This window comes from Rhinolophus sinicus, chromosome 17 (genome assembly GCF_057876585.1).
Source record: "Rhinolophus sinicus isolate RSI-liver-muscle chromosome 17, RSI-T2T, whole genome shotgun sequence".
NCBI lineage: Eukaryota > Metazoa > Chordata > Mammalia > Chiroptera > Rhinolophidae > Rhinolophus > Rhinolophus sinicus.
Genome location: NC_142517.1, coordinates 72,456,656 through 72,481,202, shown reverse-complemented (window position 1 = coordinate 72,481,202; position 24,547 = coordinate 72,456,656). Strand labels below are relative to the sequence as shown.

Genomic DNA, 24,547 nt, shown 5'->3' with positions numbered 1-24,547 from the left:
TCATCTGTCTCCAGAAATTAGCTCTTTAACAGTCATTTTTATGAAACCTTTTCTTTCATTTAAATCATAAGCAGTATAATTTTCATATACCTTTTTACAAATCTGCTTCATTGTAACTTCCTCCAAGTTACCACTGGCAAATAATGTCTTTACGGTTTGTTTCCTTTAACTCTTCAACTGTAGGAGGTTTCTTCTATTTTTCAATTAAAGTTTCATCATCTGAACTATCCTCGGCTTCACTTTCTTTTTTTTTAATTGTTTTGATTCTTCTTGATGGTGCTGCTACCTGCTTTCTTCACATTAGCACTCTTTACAGATTTTTTACTTTTAGAAGGGGTTTTCTGTTTAGGTTTTCACTTTCATTATCTTCATCCCCTGAAGTTTCTTCCTTGTTTTTCTTTTCATCACTGGTAGATTCATCTGACAGGATTTCAGGACATGTGGTTTGCTTAGCTTACCTTGCCACTCCAGAACTGTTCTGTGCCTTTGTTAGAAGTGTTTTTAGATTTTGGCAGTGGTTTGCCAGAAGGCTTTGGATACGTTAAGAAATTCAAGATCCCCTTTACCAGTTCACTATTTACACCTGATCTTTCCAAATCAAGAACGTCACAGATGCTCTTTAACATGGCATTTCTAAATTTTTTCAACATTTCTTCACTCTTTTCATATGGGGTACTTCCTTTTTCAAATGGAAAGCCACTAAACTGACCCACATTCTTCTTTAATGAGGACACTGTGAGTGGTCTGTTGTAAAATAGTTTATGTAGATTTGTAACTTCATCTATTTTCTTCTTACTCAGAAAGAAATATAGTCTTTCAATTTCACAATGTTTCTGCCCCTTTCCTTGTGCAATTGTAAATGGCTGTCTTTGTAAAGAAGAGACTTACATTGTCAACCTCTCTACTTTTTTCTTTTCCCTCTTGCCTTCCACGATGAGGCTCTTTTCTTCCTCCTCATCCAGTATCCATATTCTTTACCACTATATTATACATCATCTAAGTACAGTCAGTGTACAAGGTTAAGTATAAAAGGCAGAAGGCTATAGTTCTTAAGTAACAAGAAGGGGTAGCCATGGCTGGTACAAGCTGATTGCATGTAAAAGAGTTTTGGATAAACAGTGAAGATATCACCTGCCTATCTGACTTTCATCTCCTCTAAAGACACTGATGGCAAAGGTGGAACTACTGTCTAGCAAGTGGCCCCAATGACAAGCTCCCTGGTTACCCAGGATGCTAACTAAACAAGGAGAATGTAGAGACAGCATTGCCACCTCTCCGAAAGAACTGGCCAATGGTAGGGACACACTCATGGCCCCATCAGCTCAAGATCCCATGGGAAATACGAGTTGTTCTTTGAGAAAATCCAATGCTTTGTTTTCTCTGTTTTATGCACTTGTAGTATATCAACAATGAGGCAGCAGTTTGGGTGTCTGATAACAAATTTCAGTGTGCCCTGATTGTCAAGGACAATACAAAGGTCTTCTTAACTATTTCTGTGCAAATGATAGCAGGTTGCTAGCATGTAAGATCTGACAATTAATTTCGCGAACTCATCCTAGAAAAAGTGCTACATACCGCATTGCTGAATATCACTATGGTTACCTTCGAAGTACTCCCCTTGGGAAGCTATGCACCAAATGCCAGTGCCTAGTCCACCCTTCAAAGAAATTTTGGAACTTTTTCTGAACTGGCCATTAGAGCTGTCGTCGTATTACCCTTGATGTCCTGAATGTCATCAAAATGTCTTCCTTTCAATATTTCCTTCATCTTTGGGTAAAGAAAGAAGTCATTGGGGACCAGGTCAGGTGAGTAGCAAGGGTGTTCCAATACAGTTATTTGTTTACTGGCTAAAAATTCCCTCACAGACAGTGCTGTGTGAGCTGGTGTATTGTCGTGATGCAAGAGCCATGAATTGTTGGTGAAAAGTTCAGGTCGTGTAACTTTTTCATGCAGCCTTTTCAGCACTTCCAAATAATAAACTTGGTTAACTGTTTGTCCAGTTGGTACAAATTCATAGTGAATAACCCCTCTGATATCTAAAAAGGTTAGCAACATCGTTGCAACAAGTTTGCAAACTTAATTTACAGACCTCTTATATCAGGACCCAGAAGGGAGAATATAGGATACTATAAATGCCATCCCCTTCAGTAAATGGTTTGATATTTTAGACATAAATTAATTTTTTACCTATTAATTTTTTTGAGTATTTGGAAACATATGTCATTCCATAACCTTGAGGACACTATGCTATTAGCCAGTGTTAGTATTGTCAGAATTGGAGGTTACATTGAGGCTGGATCCCAAGAACTTGGACACAAGGAAGATAACATAACAGCAAAGTTAAAAGTAAGATCAACACAGGAAGGATCTGAGCAGGCAAATCCTAATTCACCTGAAAGAAACAGGATTGTTCCCAGGGCAACCAATCTTACATTAACAATGAAGAATGTATTAAAATATCTATAGAATAGATTTTTAATCAAAAGAGAGTTAATCATCCTAGAGGCACAGAAAAAAATGGAGAGTTGTTGAAGTGAAGTTGGACATAGCCATAGGTACAATACAAGAGAAAAGGATTCTCAACGATTGGAGCAGGAGTATCTCTGAGCTGATGACCAGACCATCTTTGATTTGGACATAGATGTGAGGAATGGAGGGAGTGAATTTATAGTGTTTCTGATCCTCATGGACGGCGCTGTCCCTAATGGAAACTACATGGGACTTGAATAGACTGGGGACATTAAATAATCACAGATCCTCTTATTTTAACTTTATAAGGTAAGCAAACATTTGGTTATGATGTGACTGTCTATGTACTCCTGCATAGGAAAGGTTGTAAACTGAGGACCCAGAGGCCAAATTCAAACCAAAAAATTTTTTTCTTACGTAGTTAAATGTTCATAAATAGTTGTGAACATATGAAAATTGGGAAAGTAGTTTGGGATCAATCTTTATCTTAACTCATCTCCAAATATAGAAAGTTTTTATGAGATTAAGTTCAAATTTCTAGATAGTTGCTACTGATAATGGATAGCAGCTGCTCCATTTAAATAGGATATTTATATTTAATTTTACCAGAATTTTCATCATGCCTTGTGACATTATACCCAGCTGTTCACCAACTTAACTGCCAGCCCTGTAGACTTTTGAGTTTTTATCTTCTAAGCCTAAAGAAAAATTCTCTTATTATATAAGAATTAATTTTTAATATATGTGATAATTCCTCATAGCTAATGAATAAAGTGATCTATGTCTAGCTTTCTATGTAGGTTGGCTGTTATAGTAATTCTGACCTGAATCCACAGAATTTTCTCTTTCTCATTGTTAAATTATAAATTATCATCCTTAGAACTGTTTCAGTGTCAGATACCTTTGATTTAGTGAGATTTTGCTCTAAGGACTTAATTATCCCTGGGCATAGAAATAGCAAGGGTGACCTGTCTAGGCAGAGCATCAAATCTCCGGACATGGAGAATAAAGCACTCCTGGATGAAGGCCACTCTGTCTTCACCTAGATAACACAATTACCACTTCTGATTTTATATAGGAAAAGAACACTGAATGAAGAGCCACTAGAAATCGGGTTCTGTGTAGCTTTGTCATTAAATTGGCTATGTGACCATGAGCAAATACCCTAATATACACCTTGGTTTCAACTTCTTCATAAATGAAATAGAAGAATTGAAGAGAAATATCTCTGAATTTTCATCCTGCTGTGGCATTATGTAAGTCGACCAGACGTACTCTAACATTCTTGAGATCATGTGCACATTGTCTGTATGATTTAGGTATGACTTAAATCCTGTCTGTGTGAAGAATTTCATGAAACACAAATTATTGTGTTACAGGCATATTAGCATCCATATTTATATCCAAACAGAGGAAGTTAGATTTTGAACATATTTCAACAGCATTTGGATATCTGATGATTTTTATAAACTGTTTTTAATCATTCAGTATCACAGAATTCAAACCAAAACAACAAAATGAGCACATAAAAACATGTTTGACTTGCACAAAAATAGGTAGCTGGGGACCCAGGTACACTATGCAAAATAGGCCTGCATATATCACACTTTACATATTTATGACTGTGTAGTTCCAGCAATATTGGCAGTTAATAGAGTGTCAATGAAAGAAAAGCTGCCTCAAAGGCTTGTTTTTATTGGACAAAAGGAGAAGAGCCAGGAAATCTAGTTTTCTTTTTGCCAAATGAAGTTAGCTGGGAGAGTAAGTCATCCATTTTCTTTGGACGTGCCACATATGTTCCTGTTTATCCAAGAGCCAACCCAGCAACACCAGGATAGACTCATCTTCATTTATGTCCAAGTTGAATCTAGGAAACAGAAGCAGAGTTTTCTATATAATTATATTAAAGATTATGGATGAAGGTGATGCATTTGACCAGCAAATTGCTATAAATAAAACAAATAAGTAAAAACAAAACAAAACGAAACAAAAAACTAAAGATTTAACATCTATGCAGAATATAGAGTAGTTTTCATGACAGAATGGCAGAGGAACCCAGGGAAAATTAAAATCATCTAACTCAAATGAGATACAGGGATTTTGGTGATGGTGAGGTAGTGGAAGCAGCACAAGGAAGAATGAAGAAAGCAAAAAAAAAAAAAAAAGATTTATTAAACATAAATGTCATGAGGTATCAGGTATCTACACATATAGGTACTTGTTTTCTACTCAACAGAATTGAAAGGAATAAAATGTAGAAGCATAAGATATGGTTTCTCCCTTACCACAATACAATTGAGGTAAACAAGGAATACACAATTGCTTTAGGTCTTAAATAATATAATAATGCAAATATAATTAGAAAATGATAAGAAGAATGTGACATAGAATTGGTCGTAAAAATCTTTTCATGATCAGGATTAGAGAAGTAGTAAATGGGGCTTAGATTTTGTCCATGGTCCAAGAGGCAAAATTGTGGGGCACAGCTGGTGTCATGGGCAGGAAATTCACTAAGATATACCAAGAGCAAAATTGTGGAGGAATTCAGAAGCATGTCTGGTAAGAGCATCCAAAGATTAGTCACTAGGGCAAAAAAGTGATATAGCTGAAGACAAAGAGTTCTAGGGTGATCCTATATTGAGTGTGCATTACACCTCTGTGGCCTAAAACTCTTTAAGTAGGGTATGTGTCTGTCTCTGTGTGTCTTACTATATTAGTTATTTATTAGCATTAGTTATCTATTGCTACATAAATTACTTCCAAAAACTTAGCAGCTTCAAAGTACAAATACTAACTCACATTTTTTAAAAAAGATTTTGATTGAAATATAGCTAACGTACAATATTAGTTTCAGGTATACACTATAGTATTTCAACATTTATATATCTAAAGAAAGGATTAACATGATAAGTTACAACCATCTCACTTCATACCATGTTATCACAATATTATTGACTGTATTCCCTATGCTATACATTACATCCCCATGGCTTATTTGTTTTATATCTGGAAATTTTAACCTCTATTCCCCTTTACATCCTCCCCACCTTAAACATTTTTCAATTACTGTTGGCATTCAATATTATTTTATATTACTTTTAGATGTACAGCATAGTGGTTGGACATTTATATAATTTAAGAAGTGATCCCCTGATTAGTCTAGTACCCACTTGGCACTATGCATAGTTAATACCATAGTATTGACTGTATTCTCTATGCTGTGCTCATCCCCATGATTATTTTGTAATTTACCAATTCATACTTTTTAATCCCTTCACCTTTTTCACCTGCCTCTGAAACTGCCCTCCCACCTGGCAACTATCAGCTTGTTCGCTGCTTCTATGAGTCTGTTTTTGTTTTGTTTATTTATTTTGTTCTTTAGATTCCACATATGAGTGCATCTCACAGTTCTGTGGATCAATAATTTGAAAGAAGCTTAGCTGGGTAGTTCTTGCACAGTGTCTTTCATGATGTTTAGTCAAGATGTCAACCATGGCTGCAGTCATTTGAGGGCTTGACTGTGGCTGTAAGATCTGTTTCAATCACTCACATGACTATTGGCAGGGGGTTTCAGTTCCTTGCCACATGGGCCTCTATCTAGAGCTGCTTGAGTGGCAACTGGCAAATGGCTTCCTTACAGTGAGTGATTAGAGAAAGAGAGAGAGACAGAGAGAGAGAGAGAGAGAGAGAGAGAGAGAGAGAGAGAGAGAGAGAGAGAGAGAGAGGTCACAATGCCTTTTGAGTCTAATAAGACTGGTCATGTGACAACAGCTCTGTCACTTTCTACAGCCCACAGGAGAAGGAAATTAGGCTACATTCTTTGAAGATAGGTGTATCTGAGAATTTGTGGGCATATTTTAAAGCCAACACAGCGTGATAAAAAATATATGCTATCACCTGAAAGTGAATGGGAGTTATTGGCTAAGGCTTCTTGCAAGACATGTGTATCAATCAGGATCTTAGCAGGAAGTAGATAATTTCAGGAAGGTTTGATAAAAGGTCCATTTGCAAACATGCATTCAGAGTATATGGAAGCAACAGGAAGAGTATATTACTACAGAACTAATAACAATCATCACTATCCTAAGAGACCAAGGAATGGAGCAATTCCTGGAACATGGAGGAAAGGATTCCTGTGGAGACGGCTGCCTTTGGTTGAAGGATGCAGTCGGGAAGGGATAAGTGCAATAAATACCACAATCTCCCGCTCCTCTTTCTTCCTCTCCTATCTCTGCCAGGGTTCCCCTTTGGCCAAACTTCACTGACAGCTAGAAGTCAAGGCTGCCTGTTGATGTAGTCCATCAGCCATCTGGATAGAGGTCAGGGTGGAAAAGTGTGGAGAGTGGATCTGGAAGGGCAGACAGAGGATCTCTTTCATTAGACGAGAATTTAACTTGAAGGATGAGTTAGAAGCAGAGCTATTAGTAGCTGGATCGTATGTTAAGTGAAAATGATAAGGATAAGCAAATTTTGTGGGATTAGAAAAATAACTAAAAGTCAACTAAAACAAATTATGTCATATGGAGAGGCTGAAATAGGCTGGATATGGTTATGGATGAAGCCAGGTATGGAGGATACTGGGAGAAACAGGGGTTTAGACGTCCTGTGAGAAGCAGTACTTGACAGTTTTTAAGCATAGATGTGCCAAGACAATAGGAATGGGAGAGGTAGGGAAAATCTCAGAGACATATGTCTGTTTAGATAGCAAGAATAAATGAAATAATGTCAATAAAAATTTAGTTTTGAAACACTTTTCAGGTAAAATAAATAGTAAGTATTAATGGACAAATGAATAAAAATGTGAATTTGTTAGAATGAGGTATCCATGTTTACAGACTCGTACTTAGTCTACAATTTGCCAGAACTGCAAGCAAAGTAAGCTTATAATTATAAATACTTTAATTTAGAAAAATTATGTCATACTAAAGTATGAACCTAGGGATGAAAACAGTGTTATAACAGAAACAATCATGCCAAAATAGAGTCAGTGATCTGTTCTTTGGAGATCTGTTCTTTGATGACAGCATGGCTGAAGGTTTGGTTTGAGTACACAATGTATTCGAGCATTCATGTATGGTCTGGATACTTAGTACTGCACGAAAGTCTTGTGAGATTCATGGAATCCTTAATTTCTAATTTGATTTGAAACACCCAGAAATTGCAGTGTTTCATATCTATAGAGACTTCAGTGAAGGCAAACATTAGTAGTAGGAAGAAACATTGGAATTTATGCCATGGTTCAGAAAAAAAAATAGAAGTATGATAAGAGTTTACAATGAAAACTGCTTGAATCGCACCCATGCACTTACCACATCTGACCTGCTATCAAAACAGTAAATCAGAGGGGAAAAGTAGCAATAAATACTTAGTGATTGCTAGTGCAGAGTGGGACATGCAAGTGATATATGACTGATTATATTCAGTGACACTTTAATATTACGTATTATAGTAAAGCCTGTTTCACATGGCAGGATGTTAACCATAAATTTCCTAACTGCACTTCCACACATTTACGTAGAATGTAGAAATAATTGACATTAACACAAATGACCAGGGAGTGCTTGCTGAGTTTAGGGGGAAAAAAAAAGAAAAGAGGATGTTACATTCTGAATGCGTGTACTTTAATTTGCAGGTTCTTTCCTGATAGTTTGAAAATTACCAGTTTAGTTAAGAGTGTTGTAACAATTAGTCGGGATAAGGATAAGGGGTAAAGTGTGAATCTTGTTCAAACCTTACCTAACAAGCATAATTGACTGTTACTATTTTTAGGGCTTAACACTTGTTGTGCAGGACCTTCCAGAAACTGTGTGTCTCAGAGGAATGAACACTTAAAAAAAAAAGAAATCTGAAAAATGTTAATATAATGCTACTTACATTCATTCACTCAAATTTTTGAGTGCTTAGGAATTGCAAGTCATAGTAAAGTGTTGAAAACACAATATGTTCTTAGCATGAATGACTGCAAGCTAGCAGTTCTTGCTTTTAATAAATAAACACAAATGATTAATTTACCATGGTAATAAGTGCTACAATGATCTGTTCAGATGCTAAGAGAAAACAGCAATGAAAGATTAGCAATGGCCTAATATGGTAAGTTAGAGGATGTTAAGCTCTGTTAGTCCTAGCTTCACAACTAACACCTCCCTCTTTGATAGAAAATCAACACTTAAAACGAGGAAGATAGCACTAGCCAATAAACAACCAATAATTAACATCTCTTTCGCAGTTAAGCTTTTCCTTAAATTAAAGAATTAAATTTCACCTTGTAGATCTTTATGTGTCTATGGGAACCAATGAAATAATCAGGAAGGTCTTTGGTGTGAGGGAAAACTAGCTTCAGTGTTTTCTCAATGATACCTGAGAAATAGTGACCCCCCCTCCCCTCATGATCTCTTTATTAAGAGTCACATGTAGAAAAGAAGATGAATCGGAAGTAGTCCTACTCCATGGTTATTAAAGATAAACTCAATCCAGTAGAATTTATATCTTAATGATTAATTCTGCTTCTGTCCTGTGCTACTGTTTATCTTGTCGGAAGAGGAAGAAAAATAGGCAAATGACGGACTGGGTGTATGGCAAGCGTTCTACCCCCAAGTTAGCTGGGTCAAGCACAAAAAGGGAAGTGGAAGAGACTCAGGGGGCTAGAAAGATGCGAAGTATAATTTCCAAAAGTAAAAGAGGCCAGAATGAAAGGTTTGGGACTCAGCAGAGTCTTAAAACATCATTTTGCTATACAATCAATTATCAAAATTGTGGTTGGATTATTTGAAAGCTTGGAAAATTAGTAGTGCTATGTTGTGTACTCATATATGTGTGCATGTATGTGTGTGTAATGTACACACACATATGATTTGAAATAATCTGTTCAAATTGGAGATTATATAAATAAAAAAAATATCAAAGAGGAAACATCCAAATAGCTTAAGAAAAGGGAAATGCTATTGTATAAGCAGCCATTCTCCACCTGCAGCTGGGTAATAAAACAGCACAGGTCAGAAAGAGGCCACGCAAGACACTGCCTGACGGACCTGAGACTCAATCCTTCCAAAGGCCTCATCTCATTTGGGGCTTAGGTTTGCCTGCAAATCATGGTAATTGGTAATCAGCTCACACAGCTGTGAACCACAGCTCACAGATACAGAGGGAACAAATTTGAAGTTGAGCATCTCTGCTGGAAAGAGAAGGGAAGTGACTTGTTTATGTACCATTTCATCACTCTCCCCAAGAGGCACTAGTCCCAGGTTTGTGTTCCATTAAAGGTATAGTGACAAGGTTGTAAAGCATTGGCCTCTTATTAGAATTAGGGAATTTGGATTCAATTCTAAGTTAAAAAATCATGAAATGTTAGTTCTGCAAGGAAAGTAGGTATAATCAAATTAATTAAAATTTCCCCATTTATAGGTGAGAATACTTTGACCTAGAGATGTTAAACAATTTGCCAAGTTAGTTAATGATGGCATCTGGACTAGAATCTCCAGTAGCCTGTATTACCACTTCTATGTTATTCGCCCATTCAGGAAAAATATTCCTGGAACCTTGAGGCTCATGCCAGTCAACTTTAGCAATCTCCTTTCTCTATGTAGCAATCTCCTTTCCTCTATGTAGCAATCTCCTTTCCTCTATGTCCTCGTATTTATTATGTTCAAGGTTTTCCTACATACATCGAGAACTCTGTCATATGGTTTATCGTTTTTGGTTTGCCATCCTCAGTCCTGCTCTCATCGAGGTTATTTCCATAACCATGTAGACTGTTAACCCAATTTGCTAAATTCAGATTTTCTTTATACCTTTCTTACTTATTTCACTTTCTATCAGCAACCAACTCTCATGATCCCTTCCTGAACCGTTTATTCCCTAGAACTACATAATGTTTGAAGTCACAAAATGTAACATCCTAATTGCTGATTATAACTCCTTCTGGATAGTACATCATCATTCCACTCACATTCATTGCAGGGTGAGCTGTTGAAACAGACAGACCCCAGAATCCAAGGGCTTTTCCTCATGTAATAATTTAAAAGTGGGTGGTCCAGGGTGGCAGATGGCTCTATTCTACAAGGTCATCAAAGGACCCAAATTCCTTCTATCTTATAGTTCTGCTGCCCTGTAGGTTTCTTCACATATTTGAAGGTGGTTTGCTGCTATTAAATATACTTTCCAGCCCTCAGAAAGAAGAGAGAGAATGAAGGACTAGCATCTTTTTTACTAAAGGATGTTACCAAAAAGTTGCTCATATGTCTCATACCCATATCCTATTGGCTAAAGCTTGGTCACATTGTCATACTTAGTGACTTAGGCCATTTGAGTTGCTCTACCAAAATACTATAGACTAGGTGGCTTATAAACAAAAGAAAGTTATTTCTCACAATTCTGGAGATTGAGAAGTCCAAGATCAAGGTGCCAGTAGATTTGATGTCTGCTGAGAACCCACTTCCTGGTTCACAGATAGTTGTTTTCTTGCTGGATTTTCACATAGTGGAAGAGGCCAGGTAGCTCTCTGAGATCTCTTTTATAAGGGTACTAACACCATTTATGAATGTCCCACCTTCAAGACTTAAGCACTTTCTAAATGCTCCAATTCCAAATGCCATTACATTGGGGATTAGGTATCAACATACAGATATTAAGGGGATATAAACATTCAGTCTATAGCACCTAGCTAAAAAGAAACATGAAGAAATGTATCCTTAGCTGAGCAATGTTGTTTGAAGCCAGAAATTGGGATATTCTATTCCTGAAAAGAAGAAAGATGAAAAGGTTTTTTAGGGCACAGTTAGCTGCTTCTGCTACAACTCTCACTGCACTTGAATTCATTGACTTCATTGGAATCTCCAGTTTCTTGATCCAATATTTATAGCCAAGTTTATCAGTCCCTTTCTAAACTTACATTCTTTCTCCCAAATACGGATCCTATGGAACACAAGCTGAAACTATATCTCACCAATCCTTTCAAAAGTTTATCTCAGTTACCTTCTGCATCATCTCTTAATTTATCATTGTGCACTCCTACTTTAGAGTAGATTAGTGACTCTGGAGAAAAAAATCACACAACTCTTCTCATAGGTGTTGATAGACTGGTGGTTGCCAATCTAGTAGGGGCCATCAAATTTAAATATCAACTGAATCTACTAAACTGTAAGCTCTTCCAAAACAAGAGTTAATTAATTTTTTAATTTTATTTTTATGTTCATTGCCTAGTTCTCTGGCTCTGAATTAATTTAAAAAAATTGTTTGTTGAATGAAAATGGGAACACTAGTGTCTTTCCAACTTTGAAAATTTATTAGTATTTTAAATTAGCCTTTTGTATTTTATGTTTTAGAGGCAGCATTGCCCTTTTGTTTTTACATATTTCTTTTTAATTTTTTTATTTATTTTCATTTCAGGTGTACAAAACAACATAATAATTAGACATTTACACCACTCACAAAGTGATAGCCCCTCAAGTCTACTACCCTTCTGCACTCCTATATAGCTATTACAATACCATTGACTACATTCCCTATGCTGTACTTTACATCCCATGACTATATATATACTGGGGGTGCCAAAACATGTATACAAGTGGACACTTTGGTCACTGTTGCTCAAGCAGTAGTTCGCCGTAATCAGAAGTGTCTGGACACTGATGGTAACCACTTTGAGCACCTCTTGTAATTGCAGAAGTCAAAGGTGACTTGTGTTCATCTTTTGTTATGGTTATGTATTGAGTATTATAATGTTAATACAGTATTCCTTTCTTAAAATGTGTATACATTTTTTTTGTCACTGTGTGTGTGTGTGTGAACTATAATTAATTATAGTTGACATTCAATATTATTCTACATCAGCTTCAGGTGTGCAGGCAGTGGTCAGGCATCTGCACAATCTCTGAAGTGATCCCCTGATAAGTCTAGTACCCATCTGGCAACCTACATAATCTTTATAACATTATTGATTGTATTCCCTGTATTGTATTTCACATCCCCATGACTATTTTGTGAGCACTAGTTTGTACTTGGCCCTTGTGAATGATGCTGCAATTAACATATGGAGGCACATGTCCCTTCGGAGTAGTGTTTTGGGTTTCTTCAGATAAATACTCTGAAATGGGATTACTGGGTTCTTCTTTGTCTCTTGTTATAAACTTTATTTTAAAGTCTATTTTCTTCTGGTGTAAGTACTGTGACTGCAGATTTTTTTTTTTTTTTTTTAATTTCCATTATCATGAAATATATTTTTATGTTCCCTATCTCTTTGTTGAAGTTCTCATTGAGATAATTGAGCATCCTTTGATCACTATTTTGGACTCTGCATCTCGTTGATTGCTTGTCTCCATTTTGTTTAGTTCTTGTTTTGAGCTTTGTTCTGTTCTTTCATTTGGACATGTTTCTTTGTCTCTCCACTGTTGGTGGGAATTTATATTGGTAAAATCACTATGAAAAACACGGAGTTTTCTCTAAAAATTAAAAGTAGCACTGAGACAGGATAGTTAGCATGTTGCTAGGTAGATGGGGGGGTCCATGGTGGAATAAACAAAAAAGCACCATATCCTGAAACTCCAGGTCCTGAAATGTCTCCTTCACTCCAGGACAGAGACATGAGAATATGCCTTGAGGTTAATAAATTATCTCAAATCCCTTCTGGCCAGACAAAGGAGCAGATCTGATAGATAAGAGTGGGTTATTTCCTTAATCCCTTCAGGATGGACAAACAGGACAAACCTGATAGATGAATTCCATTGGAAGGCTCCAGCCCTGTTCCCCAAACAGGCAGGGGAAGATATATAAGTAAGAACTTTTGCCTCAGTCACGGGCACCCCCATTCGGGACACCCTCCATCTCGGGAGCTACAACCTCTTCTTCTGCCTCTAATAAACTATCCTCCTTTACAACTTTTTGCCTCCCCCTGGTCCATGTGTCCATTCTTTGGCTTCACGAGACGCAATCCTGGCCCACCGAGATGCAATCCTGTTGGAAACTGTTAGCAGATCCAACATCATTTGGGGACTCACAGAGAAATATTCACTACTTCAGCACTACCATATAATCTAGCAATTCTACATCTGTGTATTAATTCAAAGCAAACAAAAATACTAACTAAGAAAGATATATGCACCCCCATGATCACTGCAGCTTTATGTACAAGAGTAAAGATATGGAAGCAACCTAAGTGTCCATCAATGGATGAATGGATAAAGAAGATGCGGTATATGGAATGGAATAGTATTCAGCCATAAAAAGAAGGCTATCTTGCCATTTGCAACAACATGGATGAATCATGAGGGCATTAGGCTAAGTGAAATAAGTCAGACAGACAAATGCCATATGATCTCACTTATATGTGGATAGGAAAATAAAAGCAAAGTAAACAAACAGCGAGCTCATGGATACAGATAATAGATTGGTAGTTGCCAGAGGTAAGGGTTGGAGGGTGGGGGAAATGGGTGAAGGGGAGGTAAAAAGATACACATTTCCAGTTATAAGTAACAGGGATGTAATGTACAGCATGGAGACTATAATTAATACGCTACTGTGTATTTGAAAGTTGTTAAGAGAGTAGATTTTAAAAGTTTTCATCACAAGAAAAAAATTTTGTAATTGTTTATGGTGATGGATGTTAAATAGACTGCAATCATTTCACAATAATTACATATAAAAATATATTATGCAACTGAAACTAATGTAATGTTGTTAATTATATCTTAATTAAGAAAAGAATATAATCACACTAAAAAAACTATAAACATCCAAATTTATTGTCTCACAGTTATGGAGCCTAGAAATCTGAAATGAAGATTTTGACAGAGTTGACTCCTTCTGAGAGCTGTTCTAGGCCTTTCTCTTTGACTTGTAAATGACCTTTGTCTCCATGAGTTTCTTCCCTTCATGTTCTCTCAATATATGTGTATCTCATGTCTACATTTTTCCATTTTTATAAGAACACTAGTCATTTTGGATTAGGGCCCATTGTATGACCTCATTTTTTCTTTTTTTTTGAAGGTTTATTGGGGAAGGGGAACAGTGTGTACTTCCAGGACTTTTTTCCAAGTCAAGTTGTTGTCCTTTCAATTTTAGTTGTGGAGGGTACCGTTCAGCTTCAAGTTGTTGTCCTTTCAGTCTTAGTTGTGGAGGGCGCAGCTCAGCTCCAGGTCCAGTTGCCATTGCTAGTTGCAGGGGGCACAGCCCACCATCCCTTGCGGGAGTTGAACTGGCAACCTTGTGGTTGAGAGGATGCGCTCCAACCAACAGCCATTTAGGAGCTCAGCGGCAGCTCAGCTCAAGGTACCGTGTTCAATCTTAGTTGCAGGGGGCGCTGCCCACCATCCCTTGTGGGACTCGAGGAGTTGAACCGGCAACCTTGTGGTTGACAGCCCACTGGCCCATGTGGGAATCAAACCGGCAGCCTTCGGAGTTAGGAGCATGGAGCTCTAACTGCCTAAGCCACTGGGCCGGCCCTGTATGACCTCATTTTAATGTGAGTACCTTTGTTAAGACTCTACAAATTAGGCCTCATTCTGAGATACTAAGTAGTGTTAAGACCCCAACATACCATTTTTGTGGAACAAAATTCAACCCATAAAATATACATAGTGAAATTCAATTTACTTTATAAAACCTGCATAAAAATACAGCCTGTTTGGAGAATCTAGGTTTCTCCCCACCACCTCACTACCATCACTGAAAACTATATGAATCACTGCAACCCTGTATGTTTTCTATTGTTGCTCTTAGCTTAGATTGTAATTTATTTATTTACAAAACAATATGTATCTCTTATTAGACTAGGCCAAATTTCAGAGCAGGAAGTCTTATATTGAACTCATTATCCCCAGAATGGAGAATAAAATAATATTGCTCTTATTATCATTACTATTACAGTGGACACTGAAAAGCTTCATAAAAATTTATATTATTTTAATTCTTAGATACATAAAATAGTATAAATAAGTTTTCAACATCTCTTAGAATAATGTGTTTCAGAAGATTAGCTCCAGAGGCATTTTCAACATACTCCTTTTACTTGTATTTTTCAAAGTTGTTTTCTAGAAATCAATACAAACTTCATTTAGGTGTTGGTGAGTTACCAACTTGAAAGTCCTTTTTATCTGGATCAACCATACCAAAGAATTAAAAAATATTGAAAGCTGGTTGAAATATGTATTATGAATATGTGTGTTTCATATAAACAATATTGTAATAGTGGAGATTAAAAATGTTTAAAAAGTGGAATTACTTAGAAGTCAGTAACCTTAAAAAAAGTAAAATACCTTATATTTTTCAACATTTCACTTCATTTCTGTTCACATATCTATGAAATATATGTCAGTAATCTCAGCATAAATGTGATTTTTCTCACTTTTTAGAACATAAGATTTTATCAAGAACATTTTTCTGTTGCATGAGGAAAGAAGGCTTTAAAAAACACAGCCTTGCTGTTATTAAAAACAAAGATATTTTTAGTTCTCAGTTATGCTTAACCAGTCCTAGCGTAATGGTATCTGTTGCCTATGGCCATTTAGGCCAATATGGTACAGAATCGTGTTCCTGGGTACAGGCTGAGTGGAGGAGTTCTAGCCCTCTCAGGGCCTGTTAGTCTCATACAGTTCCACAGCTGCCTTCCTCTCTGGCCATCTGAAGGCATAAGTATGCAATGGTTTCCAAGGGACCAATTCAGAGAGGATACGTGGGGGTTTCCAGTGTAGTGACAAAATACTATGAACTCCCTCTTTGAGAACAGAGTATTAAATCACAATTCTGAATCAACCTTTAAGAAGAGATTTAATTATAGGAAAATTATGAAGTAATCAATTTGACTTACTGCTTATGCAGGGCATTGCCTTTGAACGATTACTGTAGTTGAAATAGGATTAATTGGGTTAACAGCAAAGGTCCTAGGTCAAAGTGCAGATTACTATGCTCTTTCTCTTGAAGCTTCACACTACTGTTCTGTTTCTTCAAACCAAAGGCTGAAGAACAGCGCTTTCTCAAATGTATTCACAGTCTTTTTCTTTTTATAAAAACATAAATACCAACCTCTATGTGTCTATGGACTTTACATTTCATGAAATAGTTTTAGAAAATTACACCAAGTCACAAGCCAGGAAAAATTTGGAAAATGGCTATCAGTTCATTAGTTTTATCTGTTGTTAATCGATTTTGTTGTAAATTACTGCATAATAAACTCAGTGATTTTTTTTTTTTCTTTCCTTGTCATCTTTCCAACTATATCTAGTGTGTTTTTTGTATCAAACTCTGAAAACTCACTGCGAATCCTGATATTTGAAACAACAAGTTGCTCTTTTTTCTCTCCTGTGCAATGGTTTTAAAAATGCCTCCAATCATTTTTAAACCTAAACCCAACTGGAGCTTTGTTTGTCTTTGACACTGTAGGAAAAACAACTCAATCTGTCCTTTGAAGGAGAGAATACATAATCTAATAGAGTATCAAAATGGAGGACCATCATCAATTTCCAGGTACTGGGTTTGATGGCTTGAGGAAAGATGATTTTTTTTGTCTTTTATTCTAAGTAATGTGGGTCAGAGCTTTTTTTTTTTTTAATCTGGAGTTTCTTGTTTCAGGTCCTGTCCTTGGGAACCTATTGTAGTTTGGGTAGTTTATTTAAAATTAAAAACAAAACAAAACACGAGTGTTACGTTCTGCAGCTATATAACTATACAAATAATGATATATTATTTAAACAAGACTTTGCAAGAAAAGTGTTGCTATTTCATGAGAAATGGAAATCGCTCTGTTATTTAGAATTCAGAGCTTTACTTTCTAAAATGTCTCCTGTGGCTAGGAACAAGATAACCGAATGTTCATATTTCCAAAGAGTTTCAAAAAATGCGGCTCCAAGCCATTCACATTGAAATTCAGTCGTGCACAGTATAACCCTGCTTCAGAAAAAGGGCGCAAAAACTGAGAAATATCTTCAAATTGTCCTTGGTTTTTCAGAGAAATGTGATAAGATTCCTTTGAATGACAAACTGGGAAAGAACATTTGATACGGTTTCTCACAATGTGGTAAACATAAACCAAATTGACCTGGAAAATAATGGAGCTGCATGAACTAAAACCTAGTAAAAAATGCCAGTAAAAGTAGAGGCATAATATAAATGGATTTGAGAGGCTCCCAATCAGGAAAATAAGAGAGTGCAGAGAAAAAGCACCTGGGATGATTAAGAGGATGAAGGCAAAGATTGATGATATTATAAAGGATGTCAGTATGAATAGTCTAAGAAAGCTCTGGAACAAGTTGGAATATCAATAAATAAAATCTAAGCAAAGCAGGCTAAGAACAATCTACAAATGATGCTAACAAAAAAAAATTGTTTAGCACAATACCAACTGAAAAATAGAATTAGGAAAGGGAAAATGAAGGAATAGAATAATAAGAAAAGAAAGCAGCTTATTTGCTGCTTAGAAACGACCTAAACATGCAAATGTCTGTTGCCATTCTCTTTCACAGCTCTCTTCCTTACCCCATCACCATAAACCACGCACAGACCCTCTTTCTCTTTTCATTGTCACGTGAAGAAAGCCACTTCCTTATTCTCAAGAGCCCTCAAAACATTTTCCTGCCTTGTTGTTAGCCTCATTTACAGGCCTTTCTGAGCCTGCCTTGCTTAGATTTTATTTATTTATATCCCAAGTTGTTCCAGACCTTGTGAGACTATTCACACTGACACCTTTTATGGCATAACAAGGTAGAGATGGAAGAGAAGGGAAGTGAATATACTCGTAGATGAGAGCAGGTCCCTGAGAGAAAGACTCTGCTTTCTCCTTACTGGTCAAACTCTAAGGAATGCAAAAGAAGTTGCCTGGTGTTGTCCAGGGTTGTTGACAGCCATACCTCAATTACTGAGCCCCAGCGTGGCATGAAAGGAGCAGAGAGATTTAAGTGAGTCATGGAAGTAGCAGAGATTTCTGCTTTGAAGAGGCCAGTGACAGGGATAAGGAGTGTTTCATGGGGAATCCCTGTGAGGTGAAGACTGAGAACCCAATAAGATGTTTCTCTTTGGACAGACAGCGTCAAACACTAGAGGTCTCAGCCAGATATCCCGGGACTGTGTGAAGTCTCTATAAATTGGATGCTATTCCTAGGAAACTCAAAATACAGAGAGGAAGTTACTGCCATCCCGGCTGAAGGCTGTGCAAAAAATTAAATCATTATAGAAAATTCAGCAAAATTACAGTTTTAACACCTGATTTTGAAACTAAGATTCATCCTTTTACACTGATTTGCTAGTGTTAACTAAGAACACATAAAGCTTCGAATCCTGAATCCATAAACAAGTGTCTTTTAAACAAACAAAAAATACTTTTTTGAAATTAACTTGCAATATTTTCCTCAACTGAATTTAGCAGTATTGCATGCTTTCTTTTTGCTATTTTTTTTCTAGCATCAAAGCAATAATTAGTAAGCTTAAACTCCAGAGAAATATTATCAGGAAGGAATTCTGCATTGCCTCATTTAATTCAACGAAACCTTAGGTAGGAAGTACTATTGTTCTCACTTTTTAGATGAGGAAATTGAGGCACAGAGAGGTTAAATACATTATTCCATTTTGCATATGTGGTAGATGGTAGATCCAGGATTTTGAACTTGATCCTTCTGTGTCTAGAGTCTGCAGTCTTAATCATCTACGAATGTGGATGCCACTGTGCTCCCACTTGGCTCATACATCCACCAAGAGCATGGCAGGAGCTCCAAAGCCCTGTTCTCCTGCTCCTCCAGAGTTGAGCACTACCCATTCCATGCTGCTTGGGGCTGTGTTTAAGATTAGGCAAACCCATGTTCATAGCTCCGTTATAACCATAATTGTGACGTAGAGCAAACAGCTCCCTCTTGTTTCAAATGAACACCTACATAATCTCAAGTAATCCTCAGGGCAACTCTGGGAAATATTATGATCACTGTTTTACAGAGGACGCCACTGAAACTCATTGACGACTCACTCACTTTGGAAATGACATAGCCAGGATTCCAATCTGAGTTTGCTTGCTTTTTCGGTTTTTTAATTTTTATTTATTTTTTATTAGTTTCAGGTGTAAAAAAAAGATAATGATTAGACATTTATACATCTCATTAAGTGATAACCCCAACAAGTATACTATACATCTGATAACATACCTAGCTATTAAAATACTATTGACTATATTCTCTATGCTGTACTTTACATCCTGTGAATATATATATATGTATATATATATATATATATATAAATAAATAATATATGTTTATATGTAACATATATATAATATATGTTATATATATTATATATATAAATATATATATTTAGTTATAGTTGACATTCAATACTATTTTATATTATTTTCAGGTGTACAATGCAGTGGTTAGGCATTTATATAATCTGTGAAGTGCAACCCCTATAGGTCTAGTACCCATCTGACACCATACATAGTTTTTACATTATTGACTATATTTCCCGTACTGTATTTCACATCCCCGTGACTATTTTGTGACTACCCATTTATACAGCCTAATCCCTTCACCTTTTTTACCCATCTCCTTGACCCCTTCTCATCTAGAAACTGTCAGTTTGTTCTCTGTATCTATGAGTCTATTTCTATTTTGTTTGTTAGTTTATTCTGTTCTTTAGATTCCACATATAAGTGAGATCATATGGTATTTGTCTTTCTCAATCTGACTTATTTCACTCAGCACTATATCTTCTAGGTCCATCCATGTTGTTGCAAATGATAAGATTTCATTCTTTTTTATGGCGGAGTAATACTCCATTGTATGAATATACCACAATTTCTTTATCCAATCATCTATTGATGGGTATTTTAGTTGTTTCCATATCTTGGTTATTGTGAATAATGCTTCAGTAAACATAGTGCTGCATATATTTTTTCAAATTAGTATTTTGGATTTCTTTGAATAAATACCCAGGAGTGAAAATACTAGATCATAAGGTAGTTCAATTTTTAATTTTTTGAGGAACCTCCATACTGTTTTCCATAGTGGCTGCACCATTTTGCACTCCCACCAACAGTGTACAAAGGTTCCCTTTTCTCCATGTCCTTGCAACACTTGTTGTCTGTTGGTTTATTGATGATAGCCATTGTGACAGGAATGAGATGGTATCTCATTGAGGTTTTTATTTGTATTTCTCTGATGTTAGGGATGTTGAGCATCTTTTCATATGTCTAGACATTGGCCATCTGTATGTCCTTTTTGGAGAAATGTCTATTCAGCTCCTCTGCCCATTTTTTAATTGTTTTTTTTGTTTGTTTTTTTTTTCTTTTTTTTTGGTTTTGGTTTTGAGTTGTATGAGTTTTTTTTTAATAAATTTTGGATATTAACCCCTCATCAGATTTATCACTGGCAAATATCTTCTCCCATTAAGTAGAATTTCTTTTCATTTTGTTGATGATTTCTTTTTCTATACAAAAACTTTTTAGTTTGATATAATCCCATTTGTTTATTTTTTTTTCTTTTGTTTCCCTTGCAAGGAGCTATATCAGTAAAAATATTATTAGAGTAATATCTGAGAGTTTGCTTCCTATATTTTCTTCTAGGAGTTTTATGGTTTCGGTCTTACATCTAAATCTTTAATCCATTTTGTGTTTATTCTTGTATATGGCATTAGAAGGTTGTCCAGTTTTATTTTTTTGCAAGTATCTGTCCAGTTTTCCCAGCACCATTTGTTGAATAGATTGTCTTTACCCTAATGTAAATTCTTGTTTCCTTTGTCATAGATTAAATGATTATATAGAGATGGATTTATTTCTGGGTTCTGTATTATCTTCCATTGATCTATGTGTTGGTTTTTATGCTAATACCGTGCTGTTTTGATTACTATGGCCTTGTAGTATAATTTGATATCAGGTAGCATGACATGTCTAACTTTGTTCTTCTTTCTCAAGATGGCTAAGGCTTTTTTTTTTTCTTCTTTTTTTTTTTATGATTCCATATAAATTTTAGTATTATTTGTTCTAGTTCTGTGAAAAATGCCATTGGTATTTTGGTAGAAATTGTATTGAATCTATAGATTGCTTTGGGTATTGCTTTGGACATTTTAACTATATCAGTTCTTCCTATCCATGAGCATCGTATATGTTTCCATTTATTTGTATCTTATTTAATTTCTCTCTTTGGTATCTTATAATTTTCTGATATCTCTCCCTATTTTTAACCACCACATGTGGGTGTGGGGCTAGTCCTTCCACATCTTTGCTCCTCCTATCAGTCTCTACATGGCTTTTTCTGTATGTCTTAGTTGTAGGACTTCTGTTCAGCTAGATTGCAGGCCATTTTCAATGATGGTTGTTTTGTAGTTTAGTTGTAATTTTGATGTGGCTGTGGGAGGATGCAAGCACAGCATTTTCCTACTCTACTATTTTGACTGAAAGCCCTATGCTAAAGTTTATGAGATACTTTCTAGTTCACATTACATTTTACTGTAATTGTAGTAGAAAAAAATGCAGGAAGTCACTTATTTAAGATATGGTACACCAGGATCCTGGGAACCACCTTGGTTGTAATAGTCAAAGATCCGGGCAGTGCACCATAGGCAAGGCTGTTGATCCCCTCTAGCTCTATTCTTGATCAGCTCAAGTGTTGGTCTGGAACTACTGACTCTGGTGTGGTCTTCCTCATCTCAGATGCCATATATCTTCTCTTGAGTGTGTACCTCAATCACATTGGAAACTTGTAAAAGCTTTTTCTATGCCTGACAAAAAGTTCCTGGCTCAGACCTGTTGTGGGGCTCATATATCTGTACTTCAAATTACTCAGGTATTTCTTCTGATGCAGGTAAGCTGTGAACCACATTTTGGGAAATAATACTCTTCTATAGTAAAAACATTAACTACGAACTTACTGAGCCTGGAGGCACTGTAAGATTTTACTTTTTAACTATCTAGTTTCATATTCCAATCTCTGGTGTAATCGTGACTCCTTCCCACACTGGACTTTATCTGATGGCAGTGGACACACTGACTTCTGTCCTTTCTCAGTACAGCTTTGTTTTCTGCTTCCACTTTCCTCCTTGGAATTTCTTTAGTCCCTTACTATCGTGACAGTGCACCTGTTTTTCCCTGAATGTGACAGCCTCTCTAACAATCCCCAGCTACCTTGGCATGCTGCATTACCACTTCTGCCATTTCAGCTGGGTTAAAACTGTGGAAACCTTATTAACCTTCTGAACCCTTTCATTTAGCTTTCCAGAAACCAACACATTAAATTGCTTTTTACTTCAAACCCACATATTCTAAATCCCTAGGACCTTACTGAGACAGTACTCCTCTCTAGGCATAACTATGTTAATTTTTATAAGCATATTACAGCGCATTTTGAATCCTGTCATTTATTTCTGCCAATGCCACCATGTCCAATTATTCTTCACTTTTAAATTTATGTAGTCTACATTTCAAAGATCCCACTGTTCCAACGTTTCCCCCAATTTAAACAGTTTATAAACTCATTAACCAATTTAAGTAAAAAAATATCCCAATAAGCATGCCTCCTCTTGTCACTCTAGTGGTCTTGTATGTTGACAAAAGTGAGATACAGCATGGTAATTTTTGTTACCCAGTATATTTATAAAAATGGCGTGGCATCTCTGTATCTCCTATTGGCATAGTCCCAAACCTTAGTTTCTGAACTTACTGTAATGAAAAGTTCATATAGAATTGCCTGGTCCTAGGTAACATTCCATGTAGCCATCAACTATACTTCTGGTGAAATCTAGATAAGCCATTCTTATAGATATGTAGTCTGTCCCCGTTGGAAGTAATGATGCCCAATCTGTGCCAGCCTGTAGCTTTGTCTGATTACTTTTCCTCTTTCCAAGTATTCCTAAATCCCCCAGCTCAACTCCTCTTTCCAGTTTATTCTGACACAGCAGTCTTAATGCTGGGGCTGAGGGATTGAAGATGGCAGACATCAGCATGTTGAATAACAAGGACATTGGGCAGGAAGAAATTCATTATCATCGTCATATATTATCTCAATTTTAATCTTCAGATCAGTTCTATATGAACAAGGAGGTGAAGCATATTGCCTACTGTCATACAGCTTCAACATGAGAGGACTGTCTGCCTCTTTTCACAACTGTCTAGGCACCCACATAGAAGTTGTGATTTTTCTAAAGGAGCCTTGGAAAATCTTAGCCCCTTCACTGGTTTACAACAGCCTAATGTGTAAACCTGAAAAGTGGCATGCTGACAAATTACAACCAGATAATGGCCCCATCAGAGTTCCAACTCCCTCCCTATGCCTATGCCTACGACCACTGGCATTTTCAGTAGTCTGCCGAAATGACTTCATCTTTGCAGGAAAGCTGGCAACCAGTACAGTTTCCCTCTTCATTTTTATTTGCAAATCAGCATTAAATCTGCCCCAGGTGAAAGGGTCTAGGGCTTGGCACATTCTTTTTCTGTTTTGCAATCCATGTCCTGCTTCAAATCAAAGGCAATATTAAGAAATAGCACAGGTTCTGAGCCCTAGAGTAGGGTATTTCAATCTCAACATTTTGGGCCAGATAATTCTCTCTTGTGGAGAACTAGCCTGTGCATTGTAGGATGTTTAGTAGCATCCTAACTTTTACCCACTAGATTCCAGTACCACCTCCCCCCACTTTGCCCCATGCGACAACCAAAAATGTTTCAAGACATTGCCAAATGTCCCCTGGGGAGTAAAATTGCCCCTGGTTGAGGCCACTACCTTACAGAAAGTGAAATGTAACCAATGCAATTCCCATTATTACTTCTTTTTTAAAAGAAAATGTGATATCTATATCTATCTATCTATAGATATCTATAGATATAAAATCTTTGATTTGTTTTTAAGACAATTTACGTGACTTTAGAGAATTAGCAAGAGTTCACTCTTGGTTTAAATGTTAACATAACAAGGCTGTTATGAACTTCTCATAGGAATAGAAATGCTGATGCTAAATAAGGTGTTCCATGCAAATTAGCTGCCATCTGAATTTATTATAGCTGAAAGCCCAGCCTAGACTACAGGCATTTAATGTTAAGTACCCATTCAGTAACATATTAAACGAAGTTGTTCAGATTATGAATTAACCCATGTGGAAAGACAACATAAGGCATTTTTCTAAA

General features: G+C 36.4%; 1 pseudogene; it reads right to left on the bottom strand.

The window, feature by feature from the left end:
• On the bottom strand, window positions 1-19,209 carry LOC109434564 (protein DEK pseudogene; annotated as a pseudogene).
• Window positions 19,210-24,547: the final 5,338 nt, after the last annotated feature.